Raw genomic sequence first — 14,701 nt, forward strand, 5'->3', positions numbered from 1 at the left:
TTAATATCATCATTCAGCTGACTATTAAGTAAAATAAAGGCACAGCTGCGTTCTTAAACAAGTTGCACTTATAGTTTGAAGTTGATTTTCCATCAGTTACCCTTTATTTAAACTATAAATTTAGTATGATTAAATAAATTTAATAAAATAATAAATTTCCTTGATCCGATGCAATTAAACATTTCAAGGTTTAACTATTCTTAAATAGTTCAGAAGATGTACATCCCGAGTCACGGTCGGAGCAGAACTAGACAGTAAGAGGGTCATCGAAGTCAACACTAGAACTAGGCACACGACCACCCCTAGAACGTGTGACTGATAAAATCGTCGGCGAAGGCGATTCTACATTGACCATCATGGTTAGGGGTATTTAGCGCGCTTTTACTCAGGCAGTAACGCTAATATTCCCGAATATACCGCTGGACTAAGCCGAGTTCCAAACCATGTCCTGTCGTAAATGCTCACCTTAAAATAACATACCTTGTGATGTCCATAAGTTCCCTTCACAATTTAATATCAAAGGAATCGTTTGGTTCACAATACAATAATCTCAATTTTTCTCTTACCCAATATGCTCAGCAGAAAAATGATCCACACCTCAATAAAGCCACTACGAATACACAAATAATTGATAAGCCAATGTTTACTTCTCATATTTCGGTTGATCAAGCCAACCAGATATTACTGTGAAAGCAGAAACACAATATTTTCTTTGAATTGATTGGCTTGTCTTATTTCGTTCCATAGTAAATAAGGCAGAGAATAATATGAAATGAAAACAAATGCCAGTATTTGTGGCGTGGAATATTGTTAGCGCATATTTTCGTAGGAAAAAGCTGGGTTTGTTAATTGTAATCGTTAATTAGTAGACAGGACTTTTGGATCATAATATGACGTATTTCGGGTGCGTTTCTATAAAAATCATTATCCTCTTGAAAAAAATTGTCATATTAGCTAAGGTAAAAAAAAAAAAAAAAAATCACACCCTGTATTCTCTAACAAATAGGGATAGTGAAAACCAAGTTGTTTCAAATAACATACATAAATGCATGTTTGAGTTTTAAAACTTAATATATTTTATTATTTATCTTATGTTAGCCTTTTTTCATTCTTTTTATTATATTCTGTATATTGTTCGACTAAAGTTATTTTCTGTTGTCTAAAATTACTTTGAAAAAATGTATAGAATCAAATTCTAGTTTTGTGAAAAAAAACAATAATTTATTCTTTGTAACAATAAAATTTAACGCTGCGAAATGTTAAAAATTATGAGTTCAAAATTTAAAAAGCAATGAAATCGTAAAGGTAAATATCAAAGGACTTCGAATTTAAAACTGACAGAAGAAAACAAACCTTTTGGAAAAGTTTTTTCTTGTTCTCAACAAAAAACCCTCATACTCAAAGGCAAACTTCTAAATTCAATTACCTTTTGTAATTCGTAATCAAAAATTATGACTTAACAAGTTTCATAAAGTGACACCCTCGGCATGTCTTCGACGGAACCCAATTATGTTCTTCAGAAACAGAGAAAATTCTTTTATTGGTTAATTTGTTGCGAAGTTTGTAGGCACTCTTTTTGAAGGCCTTCTTTATTTCTTAGATAAGTGAACGAGCTCACGGTCCACCTGGTATTAATCGGGTCCCATAGACATTGACAACGTAAATGGTGACACTCACCTTAAGAAGTTAAATCTAAATTTGGTTTTTACACTCCAACGACTGCTCCAGCCTTCAAATCGAAACGCATGTTGTTTCACGGCAGAAGTAAGCAAGATAGTGATAGCAACCCGTGCGGGCTCACAAGGCGCTCTACCACCTGTGAAAACGGTTCCACTATCAAGTTAGAGTTTGAAAAATATTGTTACGTAAAAATAGCTGAGATGGTGGGATTTATCCCTGCTTGCTTACATACCATCAGTGACGCAAATTTTACTAAATTAAACATGTTAATTAAACATTAATAATAAATATTTACTAACAATCACGCCACGTTAACTGGTCCCGAGCTAGGTTCGTAAAAAACTTGTGTTACAGGTACCAGATAACGGAAATAAATGTAAGATTTTTAAGACATTTATATTTATAATACAAATATCTTCCCTTGGCGGGATTCGAACCCGCAACCCCCTTGTGTAGTGACCATGTCACTTACCACTACACCAGACGGCCGTAAACCGGCACATTAAACATTACCTGATCCTGTATCTTAGACTTCTTTGACGAGTCCGTGCTTCGTTTGTGCCTATAAACGTTACTAAGGGACGCTTAAGAATAAATTAATTATTTCAGTATTTTTTAGGATTGTTGCAGAAATCATTCGAAAATATTCAAATATATATTTTTCTTATTCGATCGTCCTTGAATACGATATAAAACCACAAAACATTAACATTAATCGTTTTGAAGCAATTCTATCTCTTTTTATTTGAAAAACAAAACAGATATTCTTTTTGTATTTTCTCTAAGCCTTTGTCTCATTAAATTTAGCAAGTGTCTTTCACTCATCTTTGACACTATATATCCTTAGAATGGTTGGAAGTGCGAATATATTTTTTTAATTATAATTCATAGTAATGATACTAAATACTATCATTTTAAATATCAACGATTTATTTTGAGCGGACACTAACTCATATTCTGGTAACTTAAGTGCGAATGTCACAAGTTTTGATATAGCTTCATAACACACATTACAATTGGCGATTTTTATGGTGTCTGTGGGCGAGTTCTGCTGATATCTAACATACGGATTCCGGAAAAGTGTAAACAATGCACCGCATTCTCTGTGGGTGTGGTGCTTTGCCAAAAACAAGAACAGGCATTAAAATAATGGCTGTCCGAACCAAAATGTCTACAGGCTCTATAATCGCAACATCAAATGGGGGTATGCCCTTGGCTAGTTTAATACAAAAAAGTAATTCATATCGTAGATCTGATTCTCATTGCTATGCTAATTTACCTCTATTGAGTCGTCCTCTTGATCTGATTGATCCAAATTAGACAGCAGGTTCGAGTCCTATTGGAAGCTCCTCATCATTATGAAATACATCATATGTCGCCTTCTGGCACCTATAAATCAAGAGAGAATTCCAGGAACCATTGATATCAAATGAGTTTTTCTCTGTTATTATAAGAGTCAATATTCAAAATTTTTTGTATTATTTAATACTAAATTAATACTATACAATACTAAATCATCAGTATTATTCAAAATCTGTATTACCAGAGTCTTCGGTGCCGAAGTTTATCTTCGTACTTATCGTGCAACTTCTCACCTTCCAAATTTCTAGATTCAACCGATTTTCTCCAAGTGAATGACTACATATTTCAAATAGGGATCTGTTTGAACTTAAACACCACTAAATACAGTTGATGTTCGTATAACAAACACAAACCTACCGAGGCCTATACAAATACACAAGCACTTGCACAGTGTTACCTGTTAATTTACCTTAAGGAGCTTACTAGTTTGAGTGTTTATAGTTAAATCATCGGCAAATATGCTTTGTATTTTGTCCATAAAGACATACATCGCTGAAATTTATGTTGATTTTAGGATTTTATCTACCTTGGAATACTTACCTTTACGTCATAGCGAGCATAAGGCTACAGATTTTGAGTCATTAACTTTTAATTGTACATATTATAGCGTTCCAACTCTACAAACCACAATTCATCACCACTTCGCGGAAGGAATATATAGGATTGTGATACCTAGTCATGTGAGCTCTCAAGTATGCCTACTATCAATCATGGTGCTGGAGCCCATGGACATCAACAACATGAATGCGATCACCCCCTGTGGGACATTTGTTTTGAGTTTCGCTTTATAATTTAATGGCTTACGGCCCTTAAAAATGGAACGCCTTACTACATACATCACAGCTGAAATAGGCAGCGTGGTTTTACCTACCCGTGCGAGCTCGTAAGAAGCTTTATTACCATTAACTTTTTGTACTAGATTCTTTCCCATCTTTTAACACTACTACTTTCCGAACATTTGTTTATTATTGCTCTTACTGAGTTATATCTTGGAGAATTCCACCAATGTTCTACCTGAGGCCACAAAGCTATAGTACCTTCATGTATCAATCATCCATTAGCGCCATACTTTGTGCGATCCCCATTGAATCCGATAGCCACATAACAACACCGTCTCCTGAGCTTATCTGTCCTTAGAATCCAATAAAAAATCATGGGCTACACCTAGGTTACTTGCGGTCACGATTGTAATGGCGACAACCGAATTAGGCCGGCTCCTAATTTCCCAAGCGAGATGGTAATAAATGTGTATTGTTCGCGATGCTTTTTTGTTTGCAGAACTATGAAAAAATATTCCCAGCGTTAGCATAAATAGTAGGTGTCTATCAATGAAATGTTTGTAAATTCTTTTGTTTTTGTAATCTTGAAATTAACTTTAAATTAATATACGCGGAGGGTTTGCAATAGCCATTTTTTTTATTGCTTAGATGAGTGGACGAGCTCACAGCCCACCTGGTGTTAAGTGGTTACTGGAGCCCATAGACATCCACAACGTAAATGCGCCACCCACCTTGAGATATAAGTTCTAAGGTCTAGGTATAGTTACAACGGCTGCCCCATCCTTCAAACCGAAGCTCATTACTGCTTCACGGCAGAAATAAGCAGGGCGGTGATACCTACCCGCGCGGACTCACAATAGTTCCTACCACCAGTAACTGCGCAAATTATAATTTTGCGGGTTTGATTTTTATTACACGATGTTATTCCTTCACCGTGGAAGTCAATCGTGAACATTTGATAAGTACATATTTCATTAGAAAAATTGGTACCCGCCCGCGAGATTCGAACACCGGTGCATCGCTCAACACGAATGCACCGGACGTCTTATCCTTTACGCCACGACGACTTCAGAATTGACTTCACCCTACGTGCTCAATTTAATAATGAGTTTAGAATGATGTTGTCACTGCCGCGCTTTTGTAGTGCATTCACATATGTTTGCGACTTGCTCACACAGATGACCTCTTTGCAATAATGCGAAAGAAAACTGCGTTGCTATTTCGTTGAGTGCATGCCAGTAGCAACAATCTTCTGAACATCATATCAAGCCAGATGGAGGGACTGTTATTTGCTAGTCTTTGTAGCAGAAACTTGGGAAGGACTCAAAATAAAAATTGTAATAATTAAAAAATTTCAACTTTGAAAATAGAAAACATTCAAAAGGTATAGAGATATAGTTGTAGCTTTTTTGTTGATGCACGTAATCCATCCGTAAAAAAAATATAATTATTTAGTTAATAATCTATGGATTTCGATGGAATAATTGAGAATTAATTCATTTTTTCTCCTGACTCTTATGTGTCAGCATTTCTGTATATTCTGTATACCTTATATCTTATGCCTACATATACCTTAACTATAAGTATATTCCCTAATAAACCTGTTCGTCACACGAATATTTTCGCGACTCGGGAACAGTTTATTGTTGGTAGGACATCTTGTGAGCCCACACAGGTAGGTACCACCACTCTGCCTATTCTGCCGCGAAGCAGTAACGCGTTTCAGTTGGAAGAGCGAGGCAGCCGTTGTATTGTAAAAACTGAAACCTAAGAAGTCATGTCTGGAAGTGGGTGGCCGGCATTTATGTCGTAGGTGTCTATGGGCTGCAGTAACCACTTAACAACGGGTGGGCTGTGAGCTCGTGCAACCAACTAACATATAAAAAAAACAGAACCTATGACCATCGGTCCAGTAGTCATATTGTGGTCGTTAACTACCACGCATCCAGACTCTGTTAGAAAGCGGTGACATTATTAGTATTTTCTCCAATTTTGGTAAGTCACAGACATGATTAAAACTAATTTTCGTGACTACGGAAAATTGTAATTTATTCAAAAAATCATAAACAATAAAACGAAAATAATAAACGCCTGATAAAATCGTGAAAGTTTTGATTGATGAATTTTTGTTCGGTACCACGTTCCATTTCTATTCGAGTTATAGCATATTTTGTGTGTGCAAACGAAAATATTTGGCGAGATTTCGTGTGATATAAAACGGAACGTAAATAAAATTTGTCATTATTTTGACCAAATATCATTATTTGATTGTAGAAAATATCACAATAGCACATAACATACGCGAGAATGAATGTTTGTACTTCAGTCCAATATTAGCAACATATTTCTCAACCAAGCGTGCTTTAGACTCATAACTCCTTTTCATTTTTTAAATATTATTTTAGTGTTACAAAGAGTCTTACAACGCTTCAAATATAACGTGATATCGGATAACCTTTGGGGAGTAAGGGGAGATCGGAATGCTGCCTTCACCGGCCCTATTGTCAACCCCACCTGCACGCGCCGGATGGCGGCGGTGACCAACAGGTTGCCGTGGTGCTCCCTGCTAGAAAACCAACGGGGCAATGGCGACCGAGCAATGGCGGTATAACCATACACACTCGTCAGGACAACCTATACGGAAGAGGCGTCAGAAACCTTGGGGATCAAATACCCCCTAAAATGCTGGTTCAGAAGGCAACGGGAAACCACTGCACTAACTTCCCGCGAGAGTCATGAGCAGGTCGTATCCGACTGATGAATGACCACGACCACTCTGTCAAGAGTGTACGAATAGGAAAGAAAAATGTTTAGTTTGTCGCGCGATCCAAGACAAATTAGCTTTCCCTCGGGTGAATCATCGCTCAGTCACTTTGTGTGGTCGTCGCTGTGGAACTTAGATAGGAGTTGCTGTAGTAGTGTAAGGGGGAATAATCAACAACAACATCTATACTAATAACTATATATAAATCTACAGTGGTTTTTACGGATGTTCGGGATAGGTACCCGTCAATTAGGGCCGAGTACCTAGAGTTTAGGGCCGCCCGTGGCAATCCCTCCCCCCCCGCGTCCGTCGCCGCGTACTTCAAACGTGCCTCGGAGGCACGCCGCGCGCCCCCCGCCGCCGCGTCAAGTTCGAGAGCACGTTCCGACGTAGCGACTCACGAAGCGCCTAACGCTACCCCCACCCCCGCGCCCGCGTCGACTACGTCATCGCGCGTTTCGTCCGTCGCGACCTCGATCGTTTCGAGTTCAGGCTCCGATACCGAATCGGAGATGGATTTCGAATCCGCGTCAAGCCCTCAGCCTGGAACTTCGGATGGGTTCCAAACCGTAACGCGCGGTAAAAAGCGTACTCGCGCCGTGGAGTCCCGGAGCTCCACGACGAAGCAGACTAAATCCGCGACCGCCTCCCGCCCGCAGGTAGTCGTGACACCGGAGTCGGACTCCGCTCGCCGTGTAACCCCACCGCCGCGTCCCAAACCCGCGCCCGCTCCTAAAGTAGCTGCCCCGCCCCCGCTGATTCTCCAGGAAAAAACTGCGTGGAACCGCGTTTCCCAGGCCCTTCAGGCAAATAAAATTAATTATACCCATGCGCGTAACGTCGCGCATGGGATTCAGATAAAGGTCGCAACGCCGGGCGACCATAGGGCCCTCTCTTCATACCTCCGAAAGGAGAACATAGGTTTTCACACCTATGCTCTTCAGGAGGACCGCGAGCTCCGCGTAGTAATACGCGGAGTCCCAAAAGAGCTAGATATCGAGTACATTAAGGAGGATCTGACCGCTCAGTCCCTCCCGCTAGTTAGTGTGCACCGGATGCACAGTGGGCGGGGCAAACAGCCCTACAACATGATTCTAGTAGCGCTAGAACCCACCCCGGAGGCCAAAAAGAAGATCGCATGTCTCACGACAATTTGCGGCCTATCCGGGATCTCAATTGAAGCCCCCCATAGACGTGGCACTCCCGGGCAGTGCTACAGATGCCAGCTTTACGGCCACTCGGCTCGTAATTGCCACGCGCGCCCCCGCTGCGTAAAGTGCCTCGGCGACCACGCCACACTAGATTGCTCGCGTGTTAGGGAAACCGCGACCGAACCTCCAAGCTGTGTCCTATGCCTTAAGCAAGGGCACCCCGCGAACTACCGTGGATGTCCTAGGGCTCCGCGAAAACGTCCGACCCACCCAGCCCCCCGAACCGTCGGCCCAAAGACTTCGACGCCTTCAGTGCCGAAACCCGCCTTCGTACCGGCTGCAGTTCCCACGGTGTCGGCGTGGAAAAAACCGCTGCCGTATACGAAGGCGGGAACGGAAACCGCACCCCCGCCCCCGCTCGTGACACGCCCCGCGCCCCAGCCCCTGCTCGCACCTCGCCCCGCGCCCGCGTTCCGTCCCCCGCAACCCTCTGCCGTCAACGACTTCGCGCTCGTGCGTGACTTCGTCACCGCAGTCAACTTCGACCGTCTGCGATCGTTCGCAGACGCGATACGTAGGTCGGTAACCCCCGAACAGCGGCTCGCGGCCGCTTTCGATCACATGGACGTCTACGAGTCCGTGTCGCGTACGTTATAAAATCTTTACCGATAATCAATGGCGCAAAAAGGTAGAGAAAAACCGTATTCCCTTACGTTAGCATTCTATAATGCTAACGGACTCGCGCGGCAACGCGATCAAATTTTTGAATTCCTCCGCGATAATCTTGTAGATATTCTATTAGTGCAGGAAACCTGTCTGAAGCCCTCGCGTCGCGACCCGAAAGTCGCGAACTACGTCATGGTTAGGAATGACAGACTCACCGCCTCCAAAGGCGGGACTGCCATTTACTATAGACGGGCCCTGCACGTTGTCCCTCTCGATACTCCCTCGCTCTTACATATCGAGGCGTCAGTGTGCCGTATCTCGCTGACGGGACACCAGCCGATCGTCATCGCATCCGTTTATCTCCCCCCGGACAAGCCCCTTCTGAGCAGTGACATCGAGTCACTGTTCGGCATGGGAGACTCTGTCATCCTGGCAGGCGATCTAAATTGCCACCACACTAGGTGGAACTGCCATCGTACAAACGTCAACGGTAGGCGTCTCGACGCGTTTATAGACGACCTCACCTTTGAAATAGTCGGTCCCCCAACTCCAACATGTTATCCGTATAACATCGCGCTCCGTCCGAGCACTATAGACCTGGCATTGCTTAGGAACGTAACTCTGCGCTTGCGTTCCATCGAAGCAATGTCAGAGCTCGACTCAGACCACCGAACTGTCGTTATGCAGCTCGGTCGCCCTCACAACCCAGTCACTGTTACGAGGACCATGGTGGATTGGAATAAGCTGGGCACGTGCCTAGCCGACGCCGCTCCGCCAATCCTCCCTTGCGGCCCGGATCCGAATCCATCCCCCGAGGACACCGTCGAATCCATAAACATCATTACCGATCACATCTCTTCCGCGATCATTAGATCTTCAAAAGAAGTCGATGTGGAGGACAGCTTCCACCGCATCAGACTGTCCCCCGATCTTAGGAATCTCTTAAGAGTTAGGAACGCGGCAATCCGGGTCTACGATCGTCTTCCCACGCATTCAAACCGGATTCGGATGCGTCGTCTACAACGCGAAGTCCACTCCCGCTTAAGCGACGCGCGTAACGATAATTGGCATAGTTATCTAGAACAACTCGCGCCCTCCCACCAAGCATACTGGCGACTAGCTAGGACTCTCAAATCCGAAACTACCGCTACTATGCCTCCCCTCATACGCCCTTCAGGCCAACCACCGGCATTCGATGACGATGACAAGGCTGAGCTGCTGGCCGATGCACTGCAAGAGCAGTGCACCACCAGCACTCAACACGCGGACCCCGAACACACCGAGTTAGTCGACAGGGAGGTCGAGCGCAGAGCTTCCCTGCCGCCCTCAGACGCGTTACCCCCCATTACCACTGACGAAGTTAGAGACGCGATCCACAACCTCCAACCTAGGAAGGCACCCGGCTCCGACGGCATCCACAACCGCGCGCTAAAATTTTTGCCAGTCCAACTGATAGCAATGTTGGCTACAATTTTAAATGCCGCTATGACGCACTGCATCTTTCCCGCGGTGTGGAAAGAAGCGGACGTTATCGGTATACATAAGCCGGGCAAACCGACAAACGAAACTTCTAGTTACCGTCCGATTAGTCTCCTCTCGACGATAGGAAAAATTTACGAACGGCTCCTTAGGAAACGCCTCTGGGATTTTGTTACCGCGAACAAAATTCTCATTGACGAACAGTTCGGATTCCGCTCTAAACACTCGTGCGTACAACAAGTGCACCGCCTCACGGAGCACATTCTGATAGGACTAAATAGGCGTAAACAAATCCCGACCGGCGCCCTCTTCTTCGACATCGCGAAGGCGTTCGACAAAGTCTGGCACAACGGTTTAATTTATAAACTGTACAACATGGGAGTGCCAGACAGACTCGTGCTCATCATACGAGACTTCTTGTCGAACCGTTCGTTTCGATATCGAGTAGAGGGAACTCGTTCTCGTCCCCGTCAACTGACCGCCGGAGTCCCGCAAGGCTCCGCGCTCTCCCCGTTATTATTTAGTTTGTATATCAATGATATACCCCGGTCTCCGGAGACCCATCTAGCGCTCTTCGCCGATGACACGGCTATCTACTACTCGTGTAGGAAGATGTCGCTGCTTCATCGGCGACTCCAGATCGCAGTAGCCACCATGGGACAGTGGTTCCGGAAGTGGCGAATAGACATCAACCCCACGAAAAGCGCAGCGGTGCTCTTCAAAAGGGGTCGCCCTCCGAACATCACTTCGAGCATCCCACTCCGTAGTAGGCGCGCAAACACCTCCGCCGTTAGTCCCATCACTCTCTTTGGCCAGCCCATTCCGTGGGTCTCGAAGGTCAAATATCTAGGCGTCACCCTCGACAGAGGGATGACATTCCGTCCCCATATAAAAACGGTACGCGACCGCGCCGCGTTTATTCTAGGACGACTCTATCCAATGCTTTGTAGTCGAAGCAAACTGTCCCTCCGCAATAAGGTAACTCTCTACAAAACTTGTATACGCCCCGTCATGACGTATGCAAGCGTAGTGTTCGCTCACGCAGCCCGCACCAACTTTAAATCCCTTCAGGTTATTCAATCACGATTCTGCAGGATAGCCGTCGGAGCGCCTTGGTTCCTTAGGAATGTGGATCTCCACGACGACCTGGAGCTCGACTCTTTTAGTAAGTATCTACAGTCGGCATCGCTGCGCCATTTTGAGAAGGCGGCACGACATGAGAACCCTCTCATCGTAGCCGCTGTAAATTACATACCCGACCCAGTAGACCGAATGGTAAACCGTCGACGTCGCCCAAAGCACGTCATTACGGATCCTCCTGATCCATTAACGGTGCTTTTAGGCACCACAAGCACCGGTCACCGTCCTCGTCGAACCCGTCGCTTGCGACGAAGGGCTCGACGAGCGAACTAACCCATAGACACAGCCCACTGAGTTTCTCGCCGGATCTTCTCAGTGGGTCGCGTTTCCGATCCGGTGGTAGATTCTGCGAAGCACTGCTCTTGCTAGGGTCAGTGTTAGCAACTCTCCGGTTGAGCCCCGCGAGCTCACCTACTAACGTTAGGGTGAAGCTGAAATAGCCTCTCAAGGCTATCAGCATAGGTAGGAAAAAAAAAAAAAAAAAAAACGGATGTTCCGTTATAACTACTGAACCGTGCATCCGATTGACTTGAAACTTGGTATCCATGTAGAAAATACATGTACTTAATGAATAGACTAATAATTATATGAGTGTTGGACTCCCTAATAATCATCATCATCATCATGAACAGCCCACAGTCGTCCACTGCTGGACATAGGCCTCTCCCATTCTACACGAATAATAATGACAATAAATAATAATGTTAATTTTAAATGCCCATCGAAGCGGGCGAATACGGCTAGGATTTTTATATGTACATATATCTGTCGACATTCTTTTATTATAATATAATTACTACGAAAACGATAAGCAATCGAATAAATACCGACCGAAGATGACCGTATTCTTCAGTCAAGATCATTATAACTTTTTAACCGACTTCAAAAAAGGAGGAGGCTTGCAATTCAACTGAATATTTTTTTAATGTCTGTTACCTCATAACTTTTGACTGGGTGAATCGATTTTGATAACTCTTTTTTTATTAGAAAGCTGACGCTTTCCGTGTGTCAATTTGATCCAGTTATGATAATGGTATCCATGAGAAAACCATATAAGTCTTAAATTTGCATTAAGTACGTGCGCGACAAATAGATGAATAACTCAATAACTCAATATCACGACAACCGATTTCAATGATTATTGTTTTTAATGTATATTAATTTGTTTTGGAATATCTTTTTTTTCTATTTGAAGTCAGTTTTTGTTGAAGCATGTCTATTTACAATTATCAATACTTTTACGGAGCTGATAAATTTACAAATTTAATTCTCAGCGCACCGATCTCAATTGTCAGATTACTCATTGATTTCGTAATTTCCTGAATATTTGAGTCGAGAATGCGTCTTCCGTTATTATTATTAGATATTTTCTTCACCTTAAAAAGGTAGGCAAGCGTTCGGCCCATTTGGTGTTAGGAAATTAGTGGAGCAACGTGTTCAATACTACACTCAACTTTATTACATACTAACTCTTGCCTTTTTTTTTATTGCTTAGATGGGTGGACGAGCTCACAGCCCACCTGATGTTAAGTGGTTACTGGAGGCCATAGACATCACGAACGTAAATACGCCAACCACCTTGAGATATAAGTTCTAAGGTCTCAGTATAGTTACAACGGCTGCCCCATCCTTCAAACCGAAACGCATTACTGCTTCATGGCAGAAATAGGCGGGGTGGTGGTACCTACCCGTGCGGACTCACAAGAGGTCCTACCACCAGTAAATTTAAATTCTTTAAATTCGAAAAACTTGCGTCGCACATAAAAAAGCTGGTCGTTTGTTTCATATGATGATGATGTTAAATCAAATTGAAGCTAGGCTGAAATACCAGTAAGCCTTACAAAGTCGCTCATTTTTCTAATCCGCAATGACATTTAAGAAATCTTTTTAACGTCTCGCGTTAGGCTCTAAAGCCTTTTCCTCGTCAAAACTGATTACTCAGATGAGACGGAGTTTCGAGGATTACGCCGGCTTTCATTTCGCGTTTAAGTTTTCGTGAAATCCACTAAGTACTATAAATATAATATTCCGTGTCGATAATTATTTTTTGAAAAGGTCTCAAAGGATTCGAAAGGACTCGAAAGGATTGTCTTCTCAGTTAATGTTTTCGGGGCTTTCTAATCAGTTCTTCAGTGTTTTCAGATGTATTAGGATCTTGGGAACAAGCCTACAACTGACAGATCGCCAAGAGTAATAAATACTGCTTCGATTCTTTTTTGTTCTTTCCTTTTATAAGGATATACATATATAACATATATTTAAATAAAAATATTTGTTATGTTTCAATATGGTACCTATAAAATCCTACCTAATAGCCAATGATGGAGAACTTTTTCACTTTTATAATTAAGACAACAAGGGTTGACGTTTTCCTCGAACTGGGACTATTTGCTCGTAATAGTAACTATAGTTTACAATATACCTTAGCACTGTAGACATTAAGACGCATGGTATATCTAATTAATATTATAGTTTATAACTGAGTCCAATGGTAAGCATTTTAACGTTAAATTGATTGGAAACGCCCATAAAATCTATACTAATATATAAATCTACACTGGTTTTTACGGATATTCCGTTATAACTACCATGCATCCGATTGACTTGAAACTTGGTATCCATGTAAAAAATACATGTACTTAATAGATAGGCTAAAATTTATGTAAGTGTTGGACTCCCTACAACAGCTGCGTGGGCGTTAATGATGAGAATCTTTGTGAGGGTGAGAAATAATATTGTTAATTTTAAATGCCCAGCAAAGCGGACGGGTACAGCAGGTATTTGTATAAAGACGTAACTCCGTAAAATTTTAAATCAAAAACGATATAACTGGTCGTTTTCTTGTCGACAAAGAGCTTTTCATAGTAAAGCTATGACGATAAAAAGAAAACGCCTTCTGTACATGTAATATTCGAAAAAATCACAAATAAAATCCACGAGTTAGTATAAAACCACGATTTTATGTCTGTCGAAGGTCGACATATTCTAAACCTTTTATTGTAGGACAATAAAACGATTGCTCGACTCGACAAAAGCGAGACCCTACATCATAAATCATCGACAACTAGATCCTTGATAAAGCAGTATTTGATATAGATAATAGGTTATTAGTTCGTTGAAGATTTATGGGCATAAAAATCCCTTGCACGGTCTTACTTATGTATATTCAGCAACGTTCTATCGAATAAAATACGCATTAAAATCATCGACTCTTTAAATTTAAATTTAAAAAAAAATCCCTCAGTTCCCACAGTGAAGTGGTATTTTACTCAAAAGAATAACGTGATTTTAATAAATTAATTTGAAAAAACTTTAAGTTAAATATAGAAACACAACTGCTGTAAATAAAACTTAAGCTACCGATCTTTGTTCGAGCTAATCCAAAGTTAATACCACTTAAAAATACACTTAATATTAATACCACAATAAATTAATACCACAGCCTAATTTATGATTGAATCAAAGTACAACATATTGTAGCGAACAACAATAAATCTAATGCAAACAAAAGTCGAAAACAAACCAGACTGTTTCACGACTTTAATAATCCTGAACCCTAAATAACGAAATAAATAAGAAAACTTTAATCTCCAGCGTATTGTTACTAGATCGCCACGAAACTGAACGAACAAAAGGAAATTCTTTCACAACTATTCCTAGCTGTGAACAATCGATGAAAA

The sequence above is a fragment of the Bombyx mandarina genome, chromosome 23 (assembly GCF_030267445.1).
Source record: "Bombyx mandarina strain Sakado chromosome 23, ASM3026744v2".
In the NCBI taxonomy this organism is placed as follows: domain Eukaryota; kingdom Metazoa; phylum Arthropoda; class Insecta; order Lepidoptera; family Bombycidae; genus Bombyx; species Bombyx mandarina.